Raw genomic sequence first — 27,677 nt, forward strand, 5'->3', positions numbered from 1 at the left:
TTTCCTTAGCTATAGTTGTCATTGGTGCTGTAATAACTTGGCAGCATTTCATCATTTTTTCTTATGTCTGGCTCATGTTAGCTTGTGTTAACTCCGTGTCACAAAAACCCAAACAAACATAAAGTTCATAGGACCTACTTGGCGTCTGGCAGTGTTTCACACAACTACCTAATTTATTTATTGACACTCATAGTAAAGATGGCTCATCATGAATTGATACAGTGTGTTCAGACCCTGCCACGCTCCTAGCTGAGTCACCTTGGGTGAATCACTTAACTTCTCTGAGCATTGGAGTCTTGATACAGGGATTGAGTCAGAAAATCTCTAAATTCCCTCTAGTTCTGAAGGGTTTGATGAACGTAGTTGTTCCCAGGATGAATTTGCAACTCTCTGAGACTTGTTACCATCTTCAGATGCCATTGGTACCACTGAGAGGCCCTGCAAAAAGATGGACGCTGGGTCCACCAAGTATCCAGGATGGGAGGGTGGGCAGTCTGAGGAGTGCACAGGTGATCCCCTGGGGAGGCAAGAACTTCCCCCCAAGGTGGGTGAGAAAGCAAGGTGCTTCCCAGGTGAAATAGCTTGCACTGAGATGTTGGAGACTGGCTTACTATGCCACGAAGAAGAGGTTAACAATTCTCTTCAGAAGTAATGGGAAACCACTTGAGTTTTTCCTCAGTTGATGACTCATGAGGGCTTAAATTGGAGGAGAAAACAGAATTCTAGATCGTTTCATGGATATTTGAGAAAACCATTTAGCTCTCCAAAAATACCCATTTATATTGATAGGTATTATCAGTATACCTGGCATGAGTAGTGATATGTGTTAGAGTTTCAGGTGGCTTAATAAATAACACAGCTTTAGTCCTCTTCTGAATTTTAGACGAATTGGGAACCATTGGAAACAGGCAATTCGAGATCAAAATGGCTTCAGTTTGCATCCCCATGGGCTTGCTAACTCTCCTCTAAATTGAAGATATCCTCCTGAACATGCACTATGTTCTCTTACTGGGACAAAGCCCATGCCATTAAGAGAAGGGAGTGGCAGAGGGTATCAGAATTGAGGAGATAGGCTGGTTCCAAAAGCTGGAAATATTCAGTTACTTTCTCCAAAACTCATCTATCAAACAAGTCACTAAAAAAATTTGGGAGAGGTCGGACCAGGAATGTTCTCTGGCTGCAGTTCCTTCACTTGGGTCCCAAGATGTAGAAAACGACACTGCTGAGAGTTAGCATCAGACTCGGTGTAGTGTTGGGAACTGTGGTTGAAAAATATGAGAGAAGTATATATTCAACAAGTATTTCTCAAATGCCTATCAAGTAGCCAGCACTCTTCTGGGCTCTGAGATATAGCAGAGAACAAGACATCCAAGGTCTCTCTTCTTACGGAGCTTACACTCTTGGGGGATGAGGCAATAATAAACATAGAAATAAGATAATTTCAAATATTCCTAAGAAATTAAAACAAGATAATGTGACAGAACAATTAAGAATGGGGTGAGGGAAAGGGACCCATGAGAGGATGGACAGGAAAGGCCGCTCTCAGGAGGTAACGGACGACCTGAGGGCCTGGGGATGAGGGTTAGGGGAGCAGCCTGTTCTAAGACCTTGAGGCAGGAATGGGCTTGGTGGCTTGAGGAGCAGAAGGAAGGCCAGTGTGTGTGAGCACAGCGAGCGTGGGATGCAAGGCTGGAAAGGAAGATGCGCCAGGTCATCTGGGAGTCAGGTTCCTCCTGGTATAACAGAAAGCCACCGGAGTATTTAAGCAGGTTCCTTTGAATCATCTGGGGAACTTGCTAAACTGAAGACTTTGGTTCATTAGACCTGGGGTGGAGCCTGGGAGTCTGCATGTCTAACAGCATACAGGTGATGCTGTTGCTGCTGGTTCAGTGGACCCAACGATGAGTATCAAGGTTCTCAATCATGCTTGAAAAGATCACTTGGCCCTGTGGAGGGTGGAGAATGAATTGCAAAGGTTAAGAGTGGAAGCAGGGAGATCAGCGTGAAGCTGTTGCAGGACGCACAGGGGCGTAGACATTTCAGATCGTGTGACTGAGGCCTGATACTCCCGAAAGAGGTTCCAGTAGATTCAACTCAAGGGTATCGCACAGATATGTGCCCCAATATGCAGCAACCCAGTATTCAAATTCAATAAGTATTTATTATTTTTCAATAAGTATTTCAATAAGGCTAATATTCAGCTCCTACCATTGTTCATTGAGTACCTAGTATATTCCAGATCAGTGTTCCTCAAGCTGTAATGTAGCTAGGAATCATTCAGGGATCTTGTAAAATGTGGATTCTGGTTTAATAGGTCTGAAGTGGGGCCTGGGAGTCTGCTTTCCTAACAGGCAACATTGACAGTGCTTGTCTGCAGAGCATACTCCGAGCTCTACCCCGGTGGTTTTCAAATCATACTATGAGACTGAGTCACCTGGGAAATTTTAAAACTACCAGTGCTTAGATCACACAGGATGAATCTTCAAACTCTCTGGGGAAGGAGCCCAGGTGTGTATTTTTTTTTTTTTTTTTTTTTTTTTTTTGCGGTACGCGGGCCTCTCACCGTTGTGGCCTCTCCCGTTGCGGAGCACAGGCTCCGGACGCGCAGGCTCAGCGGCCATGGCTCACGGGCCCAGCCGCTCCGCGGCATGTGGGATCCTCCCGGACCGGGGCACGAACCTGTGTCCCCTGTATCGGCAGGCAGACTCTCAACCACTGCGCCACCAGGGAAGCCCAGACGTGTATTTTTTTCCGACGTTCCCCAGGTGATGCTAATGTGTAGTTAGGGCCGAGACCCTCAGAGCTAGCCGTGGTCACCCAGTTTCTCTGGGGAGGTGGCTAGTACTGTTGTTCCCATTGCACAGAGGAGGTAAATAGGTGCTAGTTAACTTGCCCAAGGTCACATGGCCAGTTTAATGATAGAGCAGAGATTTCAACCTAGTTCTTCGAACTCCAAATTTAGTGCTTTTTTCATAGTACCATACTAATTCCGTACTTCCCTGTTTTGGGCAAAGCTCACTGTGCTAGATGTTGCGGGGAACATTGTATAAGGCAGGGTCCAATTAGGAAACTGAAACTCAGGTATTTCAAACAGAGGGAATCTAGTACAGGTGATTGGTTCAAGTGGCACTGAGAGGGCTAGAGGGAAAAAAGGAAGGGGCAGTTGCAGAAGGAACAGAAGGGAAGAAACGGTTGTTGCAGAAGGCTAAAAAGGAAGAAACTGTTGCCGAAGAGACAAAAGGAAAGGATATTCCCTGAGATCAGGAAACCGTCATGGTCCTGGGCTGGAAACTATGAACTTGCATCTGGTACTGCACTGCCAGAGATGCTGTCTTTTGTGGTCATGCTGCAACCACTGGACCCATGCTTCCCCCAAACCCTAACCCCACTTGAATCTAAGCCCTGTTTAAAAAGGGTTGTTGGTAGGCAAGTGGGGTTTGACTTATGCATTCTGTCTGAAGGGTATATTTACTAAAATGCGCCTCTTCTGTATGCAAAAAGATATGATAGATGATGTTCTGAACACTGCAACTTTTAGCTATTGGTCATGTCCTAGTGGTCACCATCAAAAGGAAGCAGGTATTGTTCTTTGGTATTTAGAGCCTGACCCTCTTCTGCTCTGAGCCCTACCCCCATGGAGCGTTTGTACTTGCTGAGCCCAGGTGATGGACGCCGCCAGGTCCCCCGTCTTCGCCCTGTGCTCACTGTCTCTTCCCTTGGTTGGTGATTTTACCCTTTCTCTGCTGTGCAGTGTGTGTGCTTACCATGCTGTCCCTGCTGGTGTTTGTTAGTGAAAACTTGCCCTTGTGCTTGACCATGCCTGTCTTCTGAGCTTGATTGAACTTCTTCAGTGACCAAGAAACTTTTGCAAAGAAAGAAAGAAAAGAACTGTAAAAGTATAATGGCTCGTCCGGATATTTGGATAGATTTTGATAGATTTTATTTTGATAGATTTTTTTTTTTTTTTTTTTTTTTGGGTGTGGGGGCCTCTCCCCCCTGCGCCACACGGCAATGTGGGATCTTCCCAGACCGGGGCACGAACCCATGTCCCCTGCATCGGCAGGCGGACTCTCAACCACTGCGCCACCAGGGAAGCCCTATTTTGATAGATTTTGATAGATTTTTGGATAGATATTTTGACAGATGCAAAATAAAGACGAGTGAGGTTTAAAATAGAATAAAATTGTCTTTCTCGTAACTTGTGAAGAAAACATTTTTAAAAAGCAGAGAAAGATCACCTCTTATTAAGTGGTACATTAAAAAATGAAGTTAGCATGGACTTATATACACTACCAAATGTAAAATAGATAGCTAGTGGGAAGCAACCGCATAGCACAGGGAGATCAGCTCGGTGCTTTGTGACCACCTAGAGGGGTGGGATAGGGAGGGTGGGAGGGAGACGCAAGAGGGAGGGGATATGGGGATATATGTATACATATAGCTGATTCACTTTGTTATAAAGCAGAAACTAACACACCATTGTAAAGCAATTATACTGCAATAAAGATGTTAAAAAAATGAAGTTAGAAAATTTCTTATGGTATCAGCAGTTAATTTGTATCCGTAAAACGAATTCGCATACCTGCATTTATTTACATAATTTCCTCTCTCATGATTAATTTAATACTTACAAAGAGAAGAAATTATTGAAATAGTTTTTTTTTCCTGCCAGAATTTCACCCTGTCCCAATTTCCATCTATGATAAGAATATTTATGTTTTGGAACTAGGAAGAGAGAAAATCCCAGTAGATAATTAATAGATGTTATTTTATATTCTGCCGTGATTGAATTACTATTTGGTAATTACAAATGAGAAGAGCAAGAAAGAGATATTGGTTCTAATCACTAGGGCTTGTGGAGGCTGCTGGCTTACTCTGTTAAGGAGAATGGTGTGCAGCCTTCCAGGAGGGGAGTTAACAGGTATCATTCCCCCAAAGGTGTGAGTAGCCTGAGGAAAGCTGTGGGGATTTTCTTCCCATCTGCATGTCCCTTCTTCTGTGGTTATCCTAACAAAGTGAGAATATTATTTAAACCTTGTACTTTATTTTGCTGGAGTATTTGATATGTTTAAAAAGTGTAAGACCATTTCCTCAGGAGGCATATGCTTGCACTTAGCCTTAATTCATACCCTTGGAGGCAGCGAATACAGCGGGGCCCTATTCTGTGTATTTTAAGAGGTTTCTTATAACAGGGCTGGTCTGTTGGCGATACTGGTGAGTAGCACTTAGAGGGTTTACAAACCACTCAGTGGGGGTGATGACATACTCAGTGTGGTTCTGGAAGCTAAATAAAACACAGGAAAGAGATATTCAATAAAATAAAGAACACACCTATGTAATTATTGCCAGAAATGAAATTTTGAAGCCCTAAATTTGAATGTGGTCTAGGCACCTGAAGATTCTGTAGATAAACATAATTTCCCAGATTAAAATTTCAGGAAAGAATGTCTATCTCAAGTGTCTTATTTAGATCAAATATTTTGAAAACGTTTTGACTGATTGTAGGAGAAACAGGGAGCACATGTTGAGAGAGACAGGTGCCCACAAAAGCAACATTCCCTCCTTAGTGTCTCCATTTACGGTTAGTAAGCCTGAAGAGCACCCCATCCAGGTCATCGTCACGTATATTCCACTAGGAGATTTTTGGCCATCTTGTAAGATGTAGACCATTACTGTGGAATTGTTTTGTGACTTAAAATGCAGATCTAAAAATAAGTTTTTCTTTTAGAAGGACTGATTTTTTAATGACAGTGAGCCAATCAATTCTATCACGGTTTGAGGTTAAGAGACACCCCTTCTCCTGTGGATAAATTCTAACCCAAGTCTTTAGATTTTTTTTTGGTAGCCATTTGCATGGGAAGTCAGCTAATGTCTTTCAAGTCTCTGCTATACTAAATACTACACTGTCCTAGATGTTTTCACTCAGGCTATCTCATTTAATCTCCAAGATAACTTTCTTAGGTATTTTCCAGGTAAAAAAAACTGAGACTCTAAAGAGGTGAGACAATTTGCCAAAGGCCACAGGGTAAGTAGGTATTCAATTCCAGATTCCAATCCCAGCTTGTCTGCCTAAAACTGTATCATCTCCCCAAAACACTTTGATAGCCATGATTCAATGTGACATGGGCCTCGCAGGGTCAAATACATTTGTAATGTGGCTGAGTTTTCCATTTTACCTGAAGTTAATCATACTTCCAGTATAATCCAGGTATTTTTGGTTTATTTTTGTGTTTTGTTATTTCTCCCATTTATAATTCCTAGCGTGATGTGCTGTATATAGCACATAATTAATGAATACTTGAATCAATCCATTTTCATGGACCTTGAGCCCCATGAAAGCTGCTTAACTTACAGGGGTCAGAGTAACCTTGGTTAGAAAAGGTACAGAGATGGAATACCTCCACCTTTTTTTCTACCTGGTAAAATCCTATAACAAAGGCCAGTACATGCTATCCTCTCATTTATATAGCTTTCTCTGACTCATTTTGTCACTGAGGCAGAATTTCTTCTTCCGGGTATGACTTAGTACTTTATATATACTTCCATGTAGTTTTTTTTTTTTTAAAGAATGATCATGCTAACTTCTATTTATTGTGCACTATGCCAGGCATGAAGCTAAATACAAATGTTATCTCTTTTTTTTTTTAAAATTATTTATTTATTTATTTATTTATTTTTGGCTGTGTTGGGTCTTTGTTGCTGCGCGCGGGCTTTCTCTAGTTGCGGAGAGTGGGGGGCTATTCTTCGTTGTGGAGCACGGGCTCCAGGCATGTGGGCTCAGTCGTTGTGGCTCACAGGCTCTAGAGCGCAGGCTCAGTAGTTGTGGCACACGGGCTTAGTTGCTCCACGGCATGTGGGATCTTCCCGGACCAGGGATCGAACTTGTGTCCCCTGCATTGGCAGGCAGATTCTTAACCACTGTGCCACCAGGCAAGTCCCTGTTATCTCTTTTTAATCCTCAAAACAACCCTGGGGGACAGCAGACCTTAGGCATCATTATCGTATATTACAGGTGAGGAAACTGAAGCTCAGAGGGATTAAATAACTTGCCCTCCGTCTCAGGGAGTGCATTTCAGAGATGCAGTGGGAACCCAGATCTAACGAATTCCTAAAGCCTGTGCTTTCAATGTATTCTTTTATTTTTAATTGAGGCAAAATTTACACACAGTGAAGTACACATATCTTAAGTGTACAGTTTGATGAGTTTGGTAAGTGCACACATCTGTGTATCTGTCTACCCATCAAGATACAGAACATTTCACTGCCCAGAAAATTCTTTCATGCCCCTTCTCTGTCAGTTCCAGCCACTCAAGATTAAGGCTGCCTGTTCTTGAACTTCATAGAAATTGAACTAGAGAGTATATATATATATATTTTTTTTTTTTTGGTCTATCACTTTTTTCATTCAACATATTTTTGAATATGTATATGTGTTACTGATTCACTTTGCTGTATACTGAGACTAACACAACATTGTAAATCAACTATACTCCAATAAAAATTAAATAATAAAAAAATATTTTTGCGATTCATCCATGTCATGGTATCTAATGATATCTACCGTATCAACGGTCCCTTCGTTTTAATTGCTGAGTAATAGTCCATGTTATGAATAAACCACAGTTTATTTACCCATTCTCCTATTGTTGGGCATTTGGCTCTTTCCTGGTTTGGGCTGTTGTGAATAAGGCTACTATAAACATTCTTGTAAACAAGTGTGTTTTTTTGGGGTTTTTTTGCGATACGCGGGCCTGTCACTGTTGTGGCCTCTCCCGTTGCGGAGCACAGGCTCCGGACGCGCAGGCTCAGCGGCCATGGCTCACGGGCCCGGCCGCTCCGCGGCATGTGGGATCTTCCCGGACCGGGGCATGAACCCGCGTCCCCTGCATCGGCAGGCGGACTCTCAACCACTGCGCCACCAGGGAAGCCCCACAAGTGTTTTTGAGGGCATATGTTTTCATTTCTCTTGGGTAAATACCTAAGTGTGGAATTGCTATGTCATGGAGTGGAAACATGTTTAACTATATAAGGAACTACCAGTTTTCCGAAGTGGCCGTACCAATTTACACTCACATTAGCCATGTCTGAGAGTTCTAGTTTTCCATTTCTTCTCCAACATTTGATACTGTTGGTCTTTTGAAGTTTTATGCTACCTTTTAATATGCTCTCTTTCCCACTTAACTGTGAGCCTTTGAAGGTCAGAAGATAGGTGCCAATTATTTCTGTATCCAGGCTTAACTCAGTGTCTGGCACAAATCTGATGCATGTGAAACTAATTTTGAGGATTGCAGAAATGGTTGTCATGGTCCTTTCTACCAATGAAAATCTGTAATTCTAACCTGATGCCATGTGGTATGCAGATGGTTTTATCTGAAAGGGCTTTGGACAGTTCTCTTCAGAGGGTAGCAGCATTTCCAAAGGGAGGTGGAGATTGGTGATCCCTGTTGAGAAAGGGAGTGACCAGTCAGGCATCTGTTGTCCTGAATGAGGTGGCCTGGTGAGTCCCACTCTTTGCTGGGAGTCTGTGCCTCAGCCCTAGGCACATGTGACATGGAAAGTCTACTTGAACATCACTGAAAGCACAAGTGTTGACTTCTGACCTGCATTCTTTTAGGACTGTTGCTGCAAAACAATATGACAACAAACTTAGCAGCTTAAAACAGCACATATTTATTATTGCAGAGTTTCTGTGGATGAGGAGGGCATGGCTTACCTGGGTCTTCTGCTTCACAAGACTGCAATCAAGGTGTTGGCTGGGACTTTGCTTCCAAGCTCACGTGGTCACTGGCAGGATTCAGGTTCATGTGGGTTGGTAGACTGAGGGCCTCAGTTCCTTGCTAGTTTTTGACCACGGGCCACCCATAGTTTCTTGCTATGTGGGCTTCCCTGACATGGCTGCTGGCTTCATCAAAGCCAGCAAGGGAGCAACTCCTAGCAAGATGGATGTTGGAATTTTATGCAATATAATTATGGAAATGACATCCTGTTCCCTTGGCAACATTCTGCTGGTAAAAAGCAAGTAAGTCATAGATCTTGCCCACGTTCAAGGGAAGAAGATTACACAAGGACATGAATACCTTGGTAGGGATAATGGGAGGCCATCTTAATGTGTCTGCCACAGATGGTCAATTAAAATTCTTTATAAAAAAAGAAAAATACAGATATTATGAGGAAAATAGTTGTTTTGATCCAAAGAGGGCATTAAATTTTTTCACTGTTCTAATGAATAGATTCAGAGGCTCCAACATTACCCCAACAGAGAGAGACCCTGTTTTGGATAAATTATCTGCAGTTATTGTCCTGATGGATAGGAAAGCATGAAGTGATGTCTGGATAAATACTTCTCAGTGGGTTCATTCAGGGTAGATGAATTGAGTCTTTTCTATGACCTGCTACTGGACAGAGCTTCTGCTCTGAGATTTGCCATGGATTAAAGAAGGAGAGAGATTGGCAGAGTGACGCCTGTACCCCCAGTGTGGGAAGCCAAACTTTTTGGCAATGAATTTGCTTATCTGGAATAGAATGATTGACTCAGATCAAACACAGAAAAAGACTAAATTGCCATACTTTGGGGGAGATTATTTTTGATTAAAAATGTAAGTCACACGTATAAAGAAGAGCAGTGCAAACAAAATATTTTACTTGTTAAACGATACCTGGAAGATGTTCAGGCTTTAACCCTTAGCTCTGGAGAGTTTAGACAGTCAAGGAGGACAGGAGAGCCTTGTCCAACCTTGACCATGTGGTATTTATCCTGCCTATCCTTGATCACTAAGGAGTTTGAGTGCCCTAAATGTTTTTCCAAATTTAAAACAAGCACAAAAGTTCATTTCCAGACTTTTGGGAAACATTATTATAATCCTTTAATTGTTTAGAAAGCTTTGGGAAACTAAAGGTCAGATAGCTAGACTTAAAAAAAAAAAGTTTGTTTCACAATTCGTCTCCTCAGTAAGCTGTATAACCTCTTTCCTCAAGTATAGGGATGAATCATTTCAACAAAATGGAAAACAGTGTATTTATCTCTTCTAGTTAAAAAAAAAAAGACAATGTTAATAGACATTTGGAAACTAGTTTTGCCACATTCTAGGCACTTTACATTGAAAGCAAAAAAAAAAAGCTTCTTTTGATGGATGCACATTGAAAGAGCAATTTTAGTTTAGTTACAAAATACTAGTAATGGTGACAGTTATATTGGGTTTATTATGTGCTAGGTACAGTTCTACTCAGCATAGTATATATAGTATATACACACATATACACATATATATCTATGTAAAAATTATATATACTGATTTAATCTTCATAACCACCTATTTAAAAAATCCAAAATATATGTATACCAGCCCTACTTATTCTCTTTGACAGCAGTGTTCTCCTCCTGGTCGTTCTCTTATTAATGAGTGAAATAAATATTTCATTCATGCTCACTTTATATTTTCTTGAGAGTGGTGTTTTAACTTTTTCAAAATTATGCTTTGATAAATCCTATGACGTAGGTATTATTATTATTTCCAGTGTACAGATGAGGCAAAAGAGGCACAAGGAAGTTGGGCAGCTTGCCTGGGGCTTCACAGCTGGTCCACGGTGGAACCAGCATTCAAACTCCAGCAGCCAGAACTAGGGAGTCTCTGCTGTTAGCTGTCACAGTCTCCCCAGGCTTGAGGAATTTGTTTTCACGCATAGGCCATGGCCACCCTTACCAACACTAAAGAAGCAGAATCAACAAAAGACTCCAAGAAAAACCAGTGCATTCCAGCTTAAGGAAAACCAACAAACCAGAGAAGCACACTCCCTCCAGCCTGGTCCAAGCCTCTGGGTTAGGACAAGCAATCTAAGAAAAAACCCGTACTTCACTATTAAAAAAAAATAAACACAACGATAATGGTCTAATTATGATTCTGAAGGACAATATAAAATGCTTCCCAAATGGATTAAAAAACCACCCCCCAAAGTTTCAGGAATAATTGGAGCTCTACGAAAAGTCTCAATGGGTATCTTGAAGCGTGGTCTCCAGGTTGACATAAGGATTATAGAGCAGCCGAGGAGAGGTGAGTAGTTCCTGAAGAGCAGTGTGGCCTGGCCGGTGTCATAGACTCTACACTAACACCTACCCCCACCCCAATTCCTGTTGTCCTGCCCTGAAGAGTCCTTCCGTAGAGACACATTCGGAAGCCAGGGATGACTTTCTGCTCGATCCATCCATAGACAGCCTGTGGACGACTTGCATGGCATTGGGGTGTTCCTGGGCTGGAGGGGAAGCAGAGCCTTCTTCCTTTGAAGCCTACCATATCAAAACGGCCTTGAAATGGCATTGTACCATTCTGGAACTTATCCTTGTAAAGCAGACAGCTCAGGGCCTCCTGCCCTTGTACGGAGGACTTGATGGGGGAGACAGCAGTGAGAGCAGAGGAAGGCTCAACCTGCCATGTGGACCCCGCTGGAGCTGGCCTGACTCCTCGCGCACATCTGCAGAAGCAGTTACTGTCGTTGACAGTTAACACCATTTGTCGCTGGAATGTAGCCTGGGGACAGTCTAGCCAGCTGCCCCTTCAGATTACCCTGGCTTACTTCACTTTAAAAAAAAAACTATAAATAAATATGTGTGATTATACATATAAATAAATATATAAATATCGGCATACATATATACATATTTATGGTTTTTATAAATATATCTATGTAAAACTTTATAGTATTTACATGTACATATTTATTTATGGTTTTTACTGACAATAAAATAAAACCTTCCCATTATAAAAACGATTCAAACATCACAGAAATTTATAAAGTAAATAGGTAAAAATCCCCTAAAATCCAGCCACTCACAGATATTGCTTTATTTACTAAAAAATGAACATTAACATTTAAACACCCTTTCAGGCAAATATCTATCCATATATAGCTATGTAATACTCATACACTTGTATGAGAATTTATTCATCCTAAGAAGGCCATCGGTAAACTTTTCCACCCAGTAAGGTTATGTGGAGGTCTTTCAGGGTGTATATATCTAGATAGATAGATAGGTAGGTAGATAGGTAGTTTTTTTTGGCCGAGCTGAGCAGCTTGTGGGATCTTAGTTCCCTCACTAGGGATCGAACCCAGGCCACAGCAGTGAAAGCACTGATTCCTAACCACTGGACCGCCGGGGAATTCCCATGGTCAATATATGTTGATCCAAACCATCAGTGTAGTCAGTAGAAGTTAGAAGAATATTGTGACTAGGCTTTCTTAAGGTAAGGAGACATCTGGGAATAGAATTATCAGAACAGCTGGTCATGTGCAGATTTTCTTAAATCTTTGAAAACGTCATGTGGACATGGAATGTGGAAGTACGAGGAAGGGCATGAGCGAAGCCAGGAGGAGCCCTCCAGCTCGCTGGCTGGTCACTTAGGGCCCAGCAAGTGAAGAGACAGAGGGGTTGATATTCACAAGCGTTGCCTGTGGTGTTGACCCTGGAGCTGGCCCTGACAAGGTCTTGAGAGTGAGGCACACGCTGCGTGGGGCTGGGAAAAGTTTTGAATGATGACTTTTTACTCTTGTTCCTACAAGATGTGAGGAATCCTGGGATGATGGCTGGTGCTGCTTTAGTTAGCAGCAAAAAGAATCAAGCACACCAGCAACTAGATTCTTTCATCTCTCTCCAGAAAGGACGGTTTTAACTGTACTCGTGTTATGAATCTGTGATAAATGCCAGTGTTGTAATTAAGAAAGGACCTAAAGCAAAACAGAGGCAGGACCATTGTGTTTAAAATGTTTAGAAACAGACGTGGACAAAGTCTACTGATCTTTCCTTTGGGAAAAAGTGACAGTCCATGTAAATAAACAAATTATACCGAATCTATTAAAAACACATGTTGTGCTTGGTTAAATGCTAATCTCTTGTTTACCCTTCTGCTGCCAAGGCCTGGGGTGCATGTCCTGGAACTGAATGTATGTTTGAACTGTTAGAGCACAGGAAAAGAGTCTTTTTGTTTATGTTACACTGAGGCTCCTATCCTCAAATTTATTGATTTTCAACCCAGGGATTCTACTGAAATAGATATTACTGTGTGTCCCTATATAAACTAAATCCATTTTTTCTTCATCCATTTGTATGAAGAAATGTTCGTATCATAACATTCAGAACTTTGGAAGCACAAGAAATTGCCTCCAGTGCATGTAAGATGGGAGTTGCCCAGAGAGCTCTGTTCAACTTTGCCAAGAATGTGCTTCTCTCTCACCAACCGCTCTTGATATCTTAATTTTTATTTACCTTTCTCGTTGGATTACAGATAGTACTTTCCCAGAAAGCCTTTGCTGAGCCCTCCAAGCCTGACTTGGTTACTTCTCTGCTTTTCTCCATCCTTCCACTTGTCACACCTGGTTGTGGTTGCCTGTACCCTGTCTCTATCCCTCTACAGCGGATGGTTGGTGAGGGTCAGAAGCACATCACCTGGGACAGTGCCTGCCCTAGGATTTTAGTAAACATCTGTTCAGTGAATGAGGATGCCCGTCTTCTCAAAGGCATTTGTCCTCCAGTGGGGACCTGCTGGGTGCTGCTAACACTTCCTACTCCCAGGGCCACCCTTGCCATGTACCCTGCATACCCAAAACCTTGGTGTGACATTGAAACAATTTCTACTCGCTAGATACATAAGGACCAAAATGTGCAACTTTTTCATCATGTAACGAACTCCTTTCTTTATACCCTAACAGATACCATACATGATTAAGTCTGATAACCCCTGGCAGGTAATTGATCAAAAAACAAACAAACAAAATTTTTAGATAAAAGCAAACCTGTGGTCTTCAGTATAAGATCCTGGTCTTCAGGATAGGACCACTTTGACTGGATTATAGAAATAGGACTTGGAAACACTTCAGTGAGCATTCTAAGTACAGCCCCTCTGCCACCATGTGGCCTGGAGCCCGCCACTGGCCTCTGTACTACTGAGTCTGCTTTGTGGGATCTCAAAATCAGGGGATGGACTTGGGCATTGCAAGGACATGGAGGGCTGATGTGATTTTGAATGTATGGCTGGGGAGGAACTCACCCAGTCTATTTCAAGACTGTCCTATTTCCTCCAAAAGCTCTCGCCCACACTTTCTCTTCTCCTCTGGCAGAACTGAGAATTACAATTTGTCTAAATGTGCTTTTCTTCATAGTCACTTACACTCTCCCCACTGTGCTATGCTGTCTAACATGTTAGTAATGAGACTGGTTTTGTCCTGGTGTTTCATTTCAGGAAGAGGTTATTCCTGAAATATCTTGGTTTGAATATCACCATGCTTGGGGAGCAGTCAGTACAACAAAGTTTTAGACAGATGTTGCATTAGAATAGAAATATCAGGGGGGACAAGGAGCGAGGGTGGGGGTAGAAAGGTTCTGTCTCCTCATTAATGAGGTTAATATGTGGATGGTGTAGATCACAGTGTAAATGGGCGACACTTGGGTGGAGAGGATAGATGTTAAAGGTAGAAGAATATTTCCCCTACCCCCGCCCCAATAGTGGAAATTCAGATAAGACACAGATGAGTGTAGCTGAGTTTAAAAAATAGAATTAATGAAAGAAGTTAGGTGGGGCTCGAATGGCTAAAATTTAGATGAATAAAAAGTGGTGATAAAATACTTTAGGTGAAGACCGCCTTTGGCGAGGCTCGTGTCATCTCTCACCTAGAATTTTATCTGCCTCTCATCCGATCTTCCTATGGCTAACATGATCCATTCCCATATTTTCCTCCATAGATTTATCTAAGTTGAAAATCTGACCATGTAATTCTCATGCTTTCAGTCAGTTAATGAATGTCTTTGTGATACAAATGAGATTTAGTGGCAAAAAGAAATCCTGGATTTTCCAAGTATTAAATGTGTGCTCTTGGGCATTAAAAAAACAAAACAAACACTTTACATGAGAAAACAACAAAAACTATCCATTGTAAACTTGACTTAAAGGTTTTGTAAACTTAAATGTTTTAGGGAATGTGCGTGGAATTTATTTAAAAATAGAATGAGTCTTTTCAATTGAGACAAATGTCTTCCCAAGACAAATATCTTTTACATATATGTACAGCTTTGTGCGACATCATTTACTGAACTTTAGAATATATGTGTGGTGTAGATGAGTTTTAAAGTTCTTTCCTACTATGTCCCATGACAACATTAGTTATTTTATGTAGTAATTAAAAAATAAAATAACATTTTTAAAAACCTATGATGGGCCCCCAACCTTACTTCTTTCATGGATTTGAAAGACTTTGTAAAATCCCTGATTTTATTAAATTACGGGTGGTATGCAGGCAGAAGAGCCAGTAGTGCGTGGTGGGTCTGAGTGGCAAGAAAAATCTGCGAGGGTTCTGGAAGTGGACTGGTCTTGCTCCGTCCTGGCCCTGCCCTTGTTTAGTTGTTCCTTCTCAGGAAAGTTTTTTGACCTCTCTGAGGGTTTGTTTCCTCAGAAAACAATATCTACCTGAAGATTGAATGGCAGAGCTATATGTAATGATTTGCCTAATGTACAATCTGTGATTGGCACATAATAAATATTCATTCCTTTCCCTACTTTTCTGTACCTCAGGAAAGGATCAAGACATCCCTACCTAAAAATCCATTTTCCAGCGCTTTATATTTCTATTAGCTAGTATCATCTAATTCTCTATTTCTAATTTTCATCATCACAATTTCATTAGCATATTCAATTTCTCCTATTATTTATAACCCTACATTATTATTTTTATAATCCTTACAAATTATTTTTGTTCCCGTGCCTCTTTGCACTGTCATGAAATATATTTTCTCCATTGCCGAGTGATTTCTTCAATTGTCCTCAGTTATGTAGAAAAGCATTCACATACCCTCCTATGATTTATCTTTTCACAGCTCTCAAAGAGCATGATTTTTAAATTTCATCTTTGTAATGGCTTTGCTTGAGTCTGAAGTGTTCAAGGCCTCTAGACAAACCGGAGTCTTGTTCTTATTGTTGCCTGGCCTATGGCTTCTTTCGTAAAACCTTAGCTACAAAATCCTTAACAAGAACTTTTCAGTTCTCCCGTACTCAACTCTAACTTCAGTCCTTTGTCTTGAAATTAGACTGTCTCATCCTCATGCAGCCCCAGTTCCTACCACTTCAGTGGGCATAAATCAGGACATGCCTGCCTGGCATTCACAACAGAGAAAAATCTGTGATACTTATGTCATTTGCTTGGCATAAAGTTGTTCCTAAAAGAAAAACACAGTTTTTGTTCACCAGCTTTCCCTTCCATTCCTACCTTTCTTTTGCAGGATTGAAGTTCAGTATATATATTGAAGTTTCAAATATATATGTAAATTTGAAAAAGCCATTTCGTATGTCAAATTCTGTGCTAGAAAGAGTTGTGCCCATGTTAAAATGTCTTTTTTTAAAAATTTATTATTTTTGGCTGCGTTGGGTCTTCGTTGCTGTGCATGGGCTTTCTCTAGTTGCGGCAAGGAGGGAGCGCTACTCTTTGTTGTTTCGGTGGCTTCTCTTGTTGTAGAGCACGGGCACCAGATGTGCGGGATCCAGTAGTTGTGGCACACGGGCTCAGTAGTTATGGCTCGTGGGCTCTAGAGCACAGGCTCAGTAGCTGTGGCCCACAGGTCCAGTTGCTCCGCGGCACGTGGGATCTTCCCGGACCAGGGCTCGGACCCGTGTCCCCTGCGCTGGCAGGTGGATTCTCAACCACTGCGCCACCAGGGAAGCCCTAAAATGTCTTCTTGGTATCATTGATATCTCTGTTCTTGATATTATTCACACTTACACGGGTGATTGAAATCTACATGATGAAGAAAGTGATTTTTGAGAGATGAGCAGTTTCATTTGCCCACTGCCATAAAGGGTCTTCAGGGAATCTGAGAATTGGAAGGAAGGTCGAGAGGTCGCCTTGCACCTCCTTCCATCCAGCGAAGGCATCCTGTCCTTGACGCCAGGCAGGGTCTGGTCAGCATGGCTTCAGCAATGCCTCTGGAAGGATGCTGCTCTGAGGCCCCATTTCCACTTCAGACGACTCTTCAGACTGAAAGTTCTGTCTTGATGAGCAGAGGCTCCCTTTGCACCATACAATTAAGTTACTTTGGGTGGGCGTGCATTCATTTGATTGATGCTTTGGGGAAAACTTTATTAAGAAGTATTTTCCAATAAGCAAATTGATATTAAGTAGGCTTGCGTATATTTGGAATTCATGAGCACGAAAACCAGGAAACTAGCTGTTTGTTTTGCTGGAAGGAAGGACTCCAATTTTCTTCCAGCAGAGCTCATGGTGGTCTTTGCTCCCAAGTTCTATATCTGTCTCCACCCTCAGACTCAGTCCTTCAGTGGTTCAGAAAAGTGAGTGACACCCTGTAACTTTGAAAGACCATTAATATTTCCAGATCTATGATGGATTCAAGGCAGCCAGGCTTTTAAGAAAGACTCCTCTTGCTGGATATAAGAAAGCACACCTCCCCAGCTCATTTTGTTGAAAGGCAGGATTAAGACTTTGCTAGAAAAGAAACCAATCTGCTGTGTGCTAGAGAGTATTTATGACCTCCAGTATACTTTATCTTTCTGAATAACGCAACCATACGAATAGCCACATTCTGCCAGGTTTTTAAAAATTACATTTCATTCATGCCCAGGTATAACCTCCCATCATAAATCCTGGAAATTGTGGAGCAAGACAGTGACAGGCCATTCTAGCGCATAATGAGAGATGCATATTTCAGTGCTGGGACTGATGTTTATGTATGTGATTACTTGGAAGAGGTTTTATTTAACGCACCGTGTCATTAAATTAGCTCTATTTTAAATATAATCATCAGAGCTACACTTTATTGTATGCATGCCAGGCAGTTTATAAATGTAATTCTAATCCCCCCAGTCCTATCAGGTAAGTTTTATTCTTCCTGCTTTTCCTGTGGAGAAACTAAAACCCAGGAACTTCAAGACCTAGCCCAAGGTCACATTCAATAAGTGGATTGCCACCTTGGACTGATTTGCTGCAAAGCCCACATCCTTTCTCCTGCATTCTGTACTTCGGCTCTTCTTTGGCAAAGAATATCTGATTTTTAGGCACTTACTTATTTGTTTGTCCTTTTCTATTTGGGGGGAGGGGTGTTTATCTGTGCCTACAGAGTAACATGGTGATATAAGAACCCTCTTTTATCTTCCAATATTATAGTTCCATGAACCACAAAATCTCACCTAAATCCTATTAAATCTGATACAAAATAGAACTAGAGAGATGATAGAAAAGGGAGCAATGTTGAATTTATTGAAACCTACTCTTTTTAAATAGACACCGCCAGGCTCGTACGTTCGATTGCTAGTTAATTTCAGGAGGATTACTGTTCTGAATGACATCAATAATTTCTGCTGCTCTATTAAAAATCCTCTTTTACATTTGAAGACCTAATAAACAAGAAACTATGATCTCTTCCTTGTGTTACTTGAACGTTCATATGAAAGTATAATCCCAGATGGGATAGCTCTGTCTGCATTACAACATCTGTGTAAGACTGACTTCGCCATGAAATCCATTTCATCCAAACAGCATTTATGAGCAACTCTTCAAATCTCTTGTTTGTATGCATATCATTTTAGTGCAGTTTATTTGAAACACCCCATAGAATGCTCTTTCATACTAATTTCCCTACAGCATGAAAAGAATTGGCAAGTGACAAGTAATTCTCTGTCAAACATATGACTGTTTCATTTAGAATATAGAGGACACAGATGCTCATTTACCAGTGGCCTCAGGCCATGGCCCAGAAAACCATCAAGCAGCAGACAGAACTAGAAACATACTTTTTTTTTTATCCATTAAAAAATATGTATGCTTTGACACCAGTCTTTCAGAAAGTAGTGATCCATAACTCAGCAAGAATTATCTCATTCATAGGACATCACCAAGGCCCGCTAATGACTTTCCCATGGTGTTTTCCTACTTAGACCTCACAGAGTTCTTCCATCTGGATTCTGGGTTCAGCCTTCCTCCAGACTCACAGTGGTGTCGTTTTTGCACACACGGCAGCCGCAGGAAACTCTCCCATCTGCCCACTGTCCCACCTTGCATAGAGCCCTAAGGAAGCGTGGACTGGGGTTCCTATGAGCTTGAACCCAAGTTCAAGTCCAGCTCTGACACCTCCAGATGTGTGACCTTGGGCTCAGATCTTCCCTGTGGAAAGGGACCCTCACTCACTCTGTCCTGCTGACCTCCCAGGGTTGATGGGGGTGTGGGCTGCTGAGAAGATGCATGAGAATATTAGAGCTCCAGACACACGTAAGCTCACTTCCGATGCGCCCCAAAGCCCTTGGAATCTTTGTGCAAACTTCCCTTTGCTTCTTAAATGAGACTTTATCTTTGGGTCTTGATTTCAAGGTCACAGGACATCCTTAATTTAGATTCACCATCCTCTTTGACCTACTCTTTCTCTTCCTTGAGTTAAGGAGCCTCTGTTGTTCCTTCTCATACCACCCTGTACTTTACTTCTTAGAAGACTCATCACAAACACAACTGAATACTTATTTTATAATCATTTGTTTAATGTCTGTCATCCATTTTTATTGCAGACTTCAGAGGGCTAGTGCTATGGACTGTTTATACACTCCTAAAAGCTACATATAGAAGCCCTACCCCTAATTTGATGGCATTTGGAGGTGGGGACTTCATGTGGTATCAGGTTTAGGTGAGGTCACGAAGATGGGGCCCCCATGATGGCATTAGTGTCCTAATTAGAAGAGGAAGAGACCAGAACTGTCTTCTTCCACCATGTGAGGACACAGCAAGACCACAGCCGTGTGCAAGTTAGGAGGAAAACTGGACCACGATGGACCCAGATCTTGGACTTCTGGCCTCCAGAACTGTCAGAGATAAGTGTTTATTGTTTAAGCCACCCGGTCTATAATTTGTTATAGCAGCCCAAACTGACTAAGACAAACAGGGATCATATCTTTTGACTCATGCCTATATCCCCACGTACAGTGCCCGGCACGGAAGAAGCACTTGAGAAGTATTTGATGGGTGAACTAGTGAGTATCCTGCCTGGGTGTTGCTCAGAGAGCTCAGACCCCTCTCTGCTTCATCCCTGAGTAGCCCCAGACCGATCAGCCTGAGGAGCCCTGAGAGCTAACAGGCTCAGTATCTCAAAGCACCTGTGGCTCCCAGACTGGAATCTCGGAGCGAGGCAGGGAGTGTGTGGGGAGCACAAGGGCTTCAGAGTCAGGCAGCTGGATTCAGATCCAGGAGCGCCTGCTGATGAGCTGTATGAGGTGGTACGGGTCACTTCACCTCCCCCAGCCTCAGCGTCCTCTGCTGTAAAATGGGGATAAGAGAAGTCCTGTCTCAGAGGTTGTCGTAGGAACGCAATGGGATGAGGTTTGTCGAGTGCTTAGCACAGAGCTTAGGTCAGCATGGATGTGAACCATCGAGGATGATAAGGAAGGTATGGATTTTTTTGGCCTTGTTTTGTTTCTCCCAGCGTAGACTCTTGGTCGTCTTCGTCCTGCCCATCTTCCACTACATTTTCCACTACATTTAGGGGTGCTTCATGCAGTAAGCATCTGTTGGAAAGTGTCCATCCTCATGGTGGCTAGGTCCTAATAGAAGAAGATTATCGGGTTTGGGTTAGAGCCTTGGGGTGTGCAGCCTTGGGCTGGGGCTGCTCTGTTAATGGGTGTATTAGAGTCGCAAAGGTGGGATCAGTTGACTGTAGTAATTACTTTGAGAGGAAAATCTGATGGAGTGAAACAGAAACCTAAGTGATTCCATCTCGCTTTGATACTTTATTTCTACCTGCATATATCATATAATACAATTGCGATGAATTCCTGAGCTAATTTGGCAATAATTCATATTTATATTCAGGTTGTAATTACAGCAATATTCCACTGATCATTTGATTTCAAAAGTAATTTCTTTCTACAAATATACCCTCGACATCCTATAATGCATACTCAGATTTAATGGGAAAAAAAGCGAGGTATTAAAAATCAAGGCAGTGGTTTTGAGCCTGAAATACACAGAGAAAAGCATTAGTTTGCTTTTTAAATTAATTAGAAATGGAAGACACTTTCTAAATCATAACTGATAACAATTTGGATTTTTTTGTCATAGTCTGGAATGCTCATTTTTATCATTTAGGCTCAAGAAAATTTTTTCAGGCTTTTTTTGCCTTTGTTAACTGGTTGGGTGGAACATTCAATATTTTGTAAAGGTATTTTTGTAAATAAGTATTGATAGTTAACAAAACCATTTGTTTTAATTTAGTGGAAAATAATTTTATTAAGGCTTAAATAAATTTGTGCAAGCAGTTCTCCTCCATTACAGTGTCTTTGGGGCTACGTTAATTGTAAGAAGTGGAGCTATTAGAGATGCTTACGCAGTGCACAAACTCCTCATTGTTAACCATGGCTGCTGTACGCTGACAGCTGCCTCTTAGGGAAACGTAACCCGCGGTTAATGGTGGAAAGTGCGGCATTAGCATAATTTTTTGGCAAGGACCGAGCTGGGGCTGCAGTGCTGCCTTCTATCCTCCTTCATTAACAGTGTCTCATCAGAGACCCAGACTCCAGGGGGGAGATGCAGCCACATGACTCTGCTGTAGGTAACCAAGATCCTGTGTGAAATGCCCACTTCTGAATAAAGAAAGAAAGGATTTCAATTGCTTATGATTATGATTTTAAAAGGGCCCCTGGAAGAAAGACTCTGAAGAGAATTGCTGGTGTTTGATCAAAATTGACAGTGTAGAGGCGGCTTTTTTTGACATTGACACTAATGCATGTTATGGTTTCTATAAGAGGAATTCGAATTAAAACAGCTTTATTCTTCAGGGACCAATTCAGACAAAAATAGATCTGCTAATGCACGACTTAGAGTCAAGAATAAATTACATCCCCTGAAGGGTCCCTAAGTTCATGTGCGCATTGCTAAAGGTACTTCAGACAATTGGGAAAGAATTTTTTGTATGTTTTGGAGGACATATCAAGCCAGTATTGGAAAGTAATAGAAAATATCAAATAGTTATTTTATAGTAATATTCATTCTTGATACGATAAACTATTCCCCTGGCCTGAGGATTCTCTTTGATTTCCTCAATAATAAATAATATTACAAACTTGAATATGAAGGATACAATTGGGTAATATAAGATGAGGAAGTAGCTACCACTCACTGAGGGCTTAATATGTATCAGGCAGGCACTATGCTAAGTGCTTTATACATGTCTTGTTTCATTTTCATAACAACCCTATTACTTAGGTGCTGTTATTAATGTCCTCAGTTGCAAGTGGGGAGATTAACCCTCAGGGAAATTTAGTGATATTTCCAAGGTCACTCAACCAGTAAGGGGTAGAACTGACATTTGAATCCAGGTCTCTTTGTTCTGGCTCCTACAGTAATCCCTTGGCCACCCCTGGGCTTCTGTCCCTGTTACCAGCGATGGTCACTTCCATTAGCAGTGTCTTCCTGAACCCATTAAATGATTGCCCTGGGGCTCCTTTCGACTCTTCCTCTTACATTGGAGTGACTATTGCTAGGTAAAGCACTACAGGGCACGTTGGTAACTCTCTTCAGTAGTCCTTCAGTATCAGTGCTTTCACGTCAGTGCTTCTGGCAGTTTCTTCTTTATCTGGCTGTGTTGGTCTCTCTTGGATTCACATGGGAGTGACAGTGGGCTCCTCTGTGTTGGCCAGGTCCCCTCACCTCCGCTTCACTCCAAGCCCCCCAGCCTGGAAAGACAGGTAGCCTCAGTGGGCTTGGACCAGCCAGTGTCTGTGCTTCAGATTTTCTAGAGGCTTTTTCCTTTTAGATCTTTGTGGTTCCCTCAAGGGAACAAACATGGGTGTCTCTCAGACTGATGGAACACCCCCTATTTGTTAAGTCAAGTGGGGTCTGGAGAGGCTCTGGGCAGAGGGAGAATTATGCGTTTATCCCCTTTTTTACCATGAAACAGGAGGGTCAGCAGAACAATATATGTGAACAGGAACGTACTTGTGCAGGAACAAATATGTTCTGAAAGTGTAAGCTCAGAAAATTATTCTTCAAAAGATCTGTGGAGTCCCAGAAAGGTTTGGGCAGCCCGTGTGGCTTAAAGTGTAATCTCTGTGCCTAGAGCCGGCCCGGCCCCCTGGAGCAGGTGCTAACTGGAACTGCCAGGTCGATCCTCCTGTGATGGGAAACTCATGTTGTATAATCTCTCACCAGAAACGATGGAGGTGACCTCTGATTAAGATCCGCCTGAATAAGATCTGTTACTTTTTATTTCTGGAAAATGAGATTCAGCCTGAATTAAGAACTTTAATCTGTGTTTTTTTTAGCTCAGTGATTCTCAGCCTTGGCCAGACATTAGAATTACCTGAAGGACTCGAGAAAATACCGATTGTCAAATGACTTGTCCCCAGATAATTGAATCGGAATAGCTAAGGCTGGCGCCTGGCATCCACATTCCTTAAAAATTATTGTAGGCAGTGGAATGTGCACCGGGGGTGGAAGACTATTGAGTTGGGAGGATGGAGAGGCAGTGAAGGGGTGGCCTTGCACTGCTGCCGCTACTCGGTACAGCTCGTACTGCTGCAACTTGCTAGGTGCTTGGTATGTACAGGTATTGTTCTAGGCATTTTTCATAGAATGAGGTTACCCTCGTGTCCTCCTTACAGTGACCTATGAGCTTATTTCACTTCTCCAGATATGTATACGGGAAACTTTGAGGAGGTAAAGCAGTTTATTCAGAGTGAAATGACACTTCTTGGGGATATGCTCTGCTACAAAAGTGAGACTTAAACCTGTTCATCTAGGTACACTATATCTGGTTTTTCATATCACTGCTCTAGTAAGCACACAAACAGTAACTCCCATGTGCTTGGACCTAACATCTTTGCACATTCACATATGATCTTTCATGTTATAATAACAGCCTCGCTGGGAGGTCTCCACCAGGAAGAGCTAGGTGGGCAGGGCGAGATTTAGAATGTGTTATAATTTAGTCTGAGATCACTTGCCTTCTAGGGAGGGCATTTTTAAAACCATTAAACCACGAGTCTTTTGTTGGTGGTGGTTTTGGTGTATAACTTGATCAGTTTTAACCCATGGATAGAGCCATGTAAGCACTACCACCATCAGGATATAGACCAGTGCATAGAGCTCAGAGGGCTGGAGTGTTGCTTCAAATCAGTAAGCACCCTGCCTCCTGCACCCACCTCAGCAGATTCCACAAGCTTGACGTTCTGTAAGAGGTTTATCTCCATGCCAGCCAGAGCTAGTGATTTCTTGGCAGTTTGGAGACAGGCCCTTCTGAAAGTTTGACTGACGGTAGGAGTGGACCCATGTGGGGTATATGCCTTTCTTTTTTTTTCTAACTTGACAAGATACTGTAATCCTTGATCCCCAAAGGAAGGACTTGAGACACGAAGAGGAGGCTGAAATCAGAGCTTTAAAGGTGTAGGTTAGTTTCTGGAAAGAAATGAAATGATACACCCCTCCAGGCCTCCAAAAATTACAGGGATCAGAGACTGAGGTATCAAAAGTGGACATTCGCAGGGCAGTGGAGAGGGGTGGCAGGTAAGCATTTGTCCTCTGTCCTGGCCCCAGACCCTCGTCAGCCCTCCTCCGCCTTTTCTTTTCAAATTTGCATTGTGAGCTCTAAGCTCAAAGGCTCCAAGGGCTGGGGTCTGATCTCCCTTCCCCACCACTTGACACCTTCCGTAGAATCCTCCCTAAGACGGTGCAGCAAGAAGCCTCTTTGATGCCTGGGAGCTCCTTTTGATAAGAGCGCTCGGCTCGCTCATCCTTTGATCTCCACAGCCCACAAGTTACCAACTCCAGGTTTGAAAATCCTGACGATCTTGTTTATTTTGCACTCGGAAAATGTAAGATCCTAGGATGAAAAGCTCTACCTAAACACCAAAAAATAACACGGTTATACCCTAGGGGAATAAAAACTTGCCGTCTCCAGCTAAAGAAATACTTTTTATTTGTGTAGCTTTTCTTTTCCCTTTTCGTGCCTCTGCTACAAGTGCGAGGCCCTTGTAGCCTCTGTGTTCTAATAAACCGCAGGAACACAGCTGTGGATGGGAGCTCAGGGATCTGCTGGTGGCGGTAACAATGGGGTCTATGGCACAAGTGCCAACGCTGGTCAGCCCTGGTCCTTTCTTTGTGCAGAAAGAAGTGATGTTTTAGGATAAGGGAGGGAGGGATGGAGGGAGGAAGGGAGAGAGGGAAGGAAGGAAGAGCTGAGAAAGCAGGGATGTTTGACCTGAGCCTGGGTGAAGGGGTTGGGAAAGAGCTTTTTCTGGTAGAGGAAAGAGCCCATTCAAAAGGTCCCTAGGGCTTCCCTGGTGGCGCAGTGGTTGAGAGTCCGCCTGCTGACGCAGGGGACACGGGTTCGTGCCCCGGTCCGGGAAGATCCCACGTGCCGCGGAGCGGCTGGCCCGTGAGCCATGGCCGCTGGGCCTGCGCGTCCGGAGCCTGTGCTCCGCAACGGGAGAGGCCACAAAAGTGAGGGGCCTGCGTACCGCAAAGAAAAAAAAAAGGTTCCTAGCCGACAACAGGTTGCCTGTTCTGGAGCAGAGGGAGGGCTGTTGTGCTGGTGTCAGGTGTGGCAGGGAGCGGGGCCTGAGTCATGCAGGGTTAGAGACCATGGTAAGGAATTGATTATTTTGTTCTTAGAGAAATAGATTTTAAGCAGAGGGCCAACATGGCCAGATTAATAAGGTTAAAAGATCCCTCTGGCTGCTGTGTGGTAAGGGAGAAAATTGGCGATCAGCGAAGAGAGGGCTCTCGCGGGTGGCCCAGAGGGGTTGGTGAGAAATGGTCTGATTTGAGGAATATCTTGAAGGCTGAGCCAACAGGACTTGCAAATGGCTTGGTACGGATGGGGTGAGGGAAAGGGATGGATCAAGGATGACTCTGGGCTTTGGATCCTGTCGGGGAAGGGATTGTTCTTAGAGAAATAGATTTTAAGCAGAGGGCCAACATGGCCAGATTAATAAGGTTAAAAGATCCCTCTTGGCTGCTGTGTGGTAAGGGATAAAATTGGCGATCAGCGAAGAGAGGGCTCTTGCGGGTGGCCCAGAGGGGTTGGTGAGAAATGGTCTGATTTGAGGAATATCTTGAAGGCTGAGCCAACAGGACTTGCAAATGGCTTGGTACGGATGGGGTGAGGGAAAGGGATGGATCAAGGATGACTCTGGGCTTTGGATCCTGTCGGGGAAGGGACGTGTTGTGTAACCTGATGAAGAAGACAGGAGAGACAGCGATTTGGGGGATGGAATGGGAGCAGATAAAGAGTTCTGTCTGGATGGTGAGGTGTGAGATGTCTGCAGACATCCAAGCATCCAAGCTGAGGTGCTAAGGAGTCAGGGGATACCCATGTCTGGAGTTTGAGGTAGCAGTCAGGCATTGAGATCATTCCTTTTAAGGAGTTCCTGGGAACTTTGCTTTATGGAAACTTTTACTATTTTAGATACATTTAGTTGTTTGAGCTCCCTTTGATTCCTGGGATGAATACCTGGAGAACATGCTGGAGTGTGTTGGGATTTCTCACATCCCTCCCGGGGAAGACACGTTCACACGATGAGCAGACAGGACCCTCTGCAGCTATCCTGACTGCATTACGGTGGAATTCGTTCTGAGGATTTCTCTAGACTTAGGCAACCATTTTTCTGAATTCTTCATCGCACGTCCTCTTTACCAAGTCAGATATAGATCGACTTCCTATTCACGTGTGTTCCCAGTGGAGTGCAGCACAGTACTTAAGAACTACAAATTGTTCTTCATGTTCACATTTCATAGGTTACTGAAAAGAACCCAGTCGCGAGCATTCCAGGTGTTTGTGTGTGAGTGTCTTGTACATGAAAATTGGACCTCATTTTCCCTCTGCCTTCCACAGACAGCCAGGGTACGGTCATTGCGCACATCATGTGGGTGATAAATCGGAAGACTATGAAGAAAAAGGGGTTGGATGAGGCCTCAGTATGGAAAAAAAATCTATAAGCCAAAATACACTTATTTATTACGTTTGGATAAGTTTCCCCACTTGAACTGTCCCTGGCTTAAACTCTGCTTCCCTTTTTTATTCCTATTTCTTAAGTTACTTTGCTCTCTCCTGAAAAAGGTCTCCTTTCATTAACCCTATTCCCTAATCTACTGTCTTCTCTAAGCCTCCTTTTGCTTTAAATATTTCCCACATTTTGCTCTGTTAGAAAGTCTGGTCATCTTCACTTTCCCCTAAACTCACCACATCATTGGCTCCCCTACAGGATCAAACTCAAACGTGTGGCCAGCTGGTAAAGTTGCTGGCGCCCGGGCTGCTCAAAAGGTGGAGATGGCAACACTCCAGGTGGGCTTTTCAGATGAGCAGATGCCGGGGCACCTTCTGGAAAAACCAGTCTTCCCTCCTCTGGGCAGCTTAACAGCTGTGTGGCTGCCAGCAAACTACTGGATTTCTCCAGGCCTCTATTCTCTTCTTTGTAAATAGGGGTAATTCTAACTGACCTCTGATATGTGAATTAAGTGAATAAATACCTGTAAAACACTTAGCAGAGAAGGAATTCAATAAGCTTTAGTTCCGGTCAGAATCCCCCTGAGTCTTTATTCATCAGGAAACAATAACCACGCACTCTGAAAAAACACCCATGCCACTAAGTGGCTATTAGGGAAGACAAAGCGAGCTTCGGAAGCAAGCTAGACTGAAAAGATGAAGGGAAATT

The 27,677-nt window shown here is 42.8% G+C and overlaps 1 protein-coding gene across 2 annotated transcripts in view; it reads left to right on the top strand.

Moving 5' to 3' along the window:
• Positions 1–27,677, top strand: part of UST (uronyl 2-sulfotransferase) — a 298,078-nt gene that overhangs the window by 80,951 nt on the left and 189,450 nt on the right. The gene's annotated exons all lie outside the window — the stretch shown is intronic.

Source organism: Neophocaena asiaeorientalis, unplaced genomic scaffold (genome assembly GCF_003031525.2).
Source record: "Neophocaena asiaeorientalis asiaeorientalis breed wild unplaced genomic scaffold, Neophocaena_asiaeorientalis_V1.1 scaffold123, whole genome shotgun sequence".
Lineage (NCBI taxonomy): Eukaryota > Metazoa > Chordata > Mammalia > Artiodactyla > Phocoenidae > Neophocaena > Neophocaena asiaeorientalis.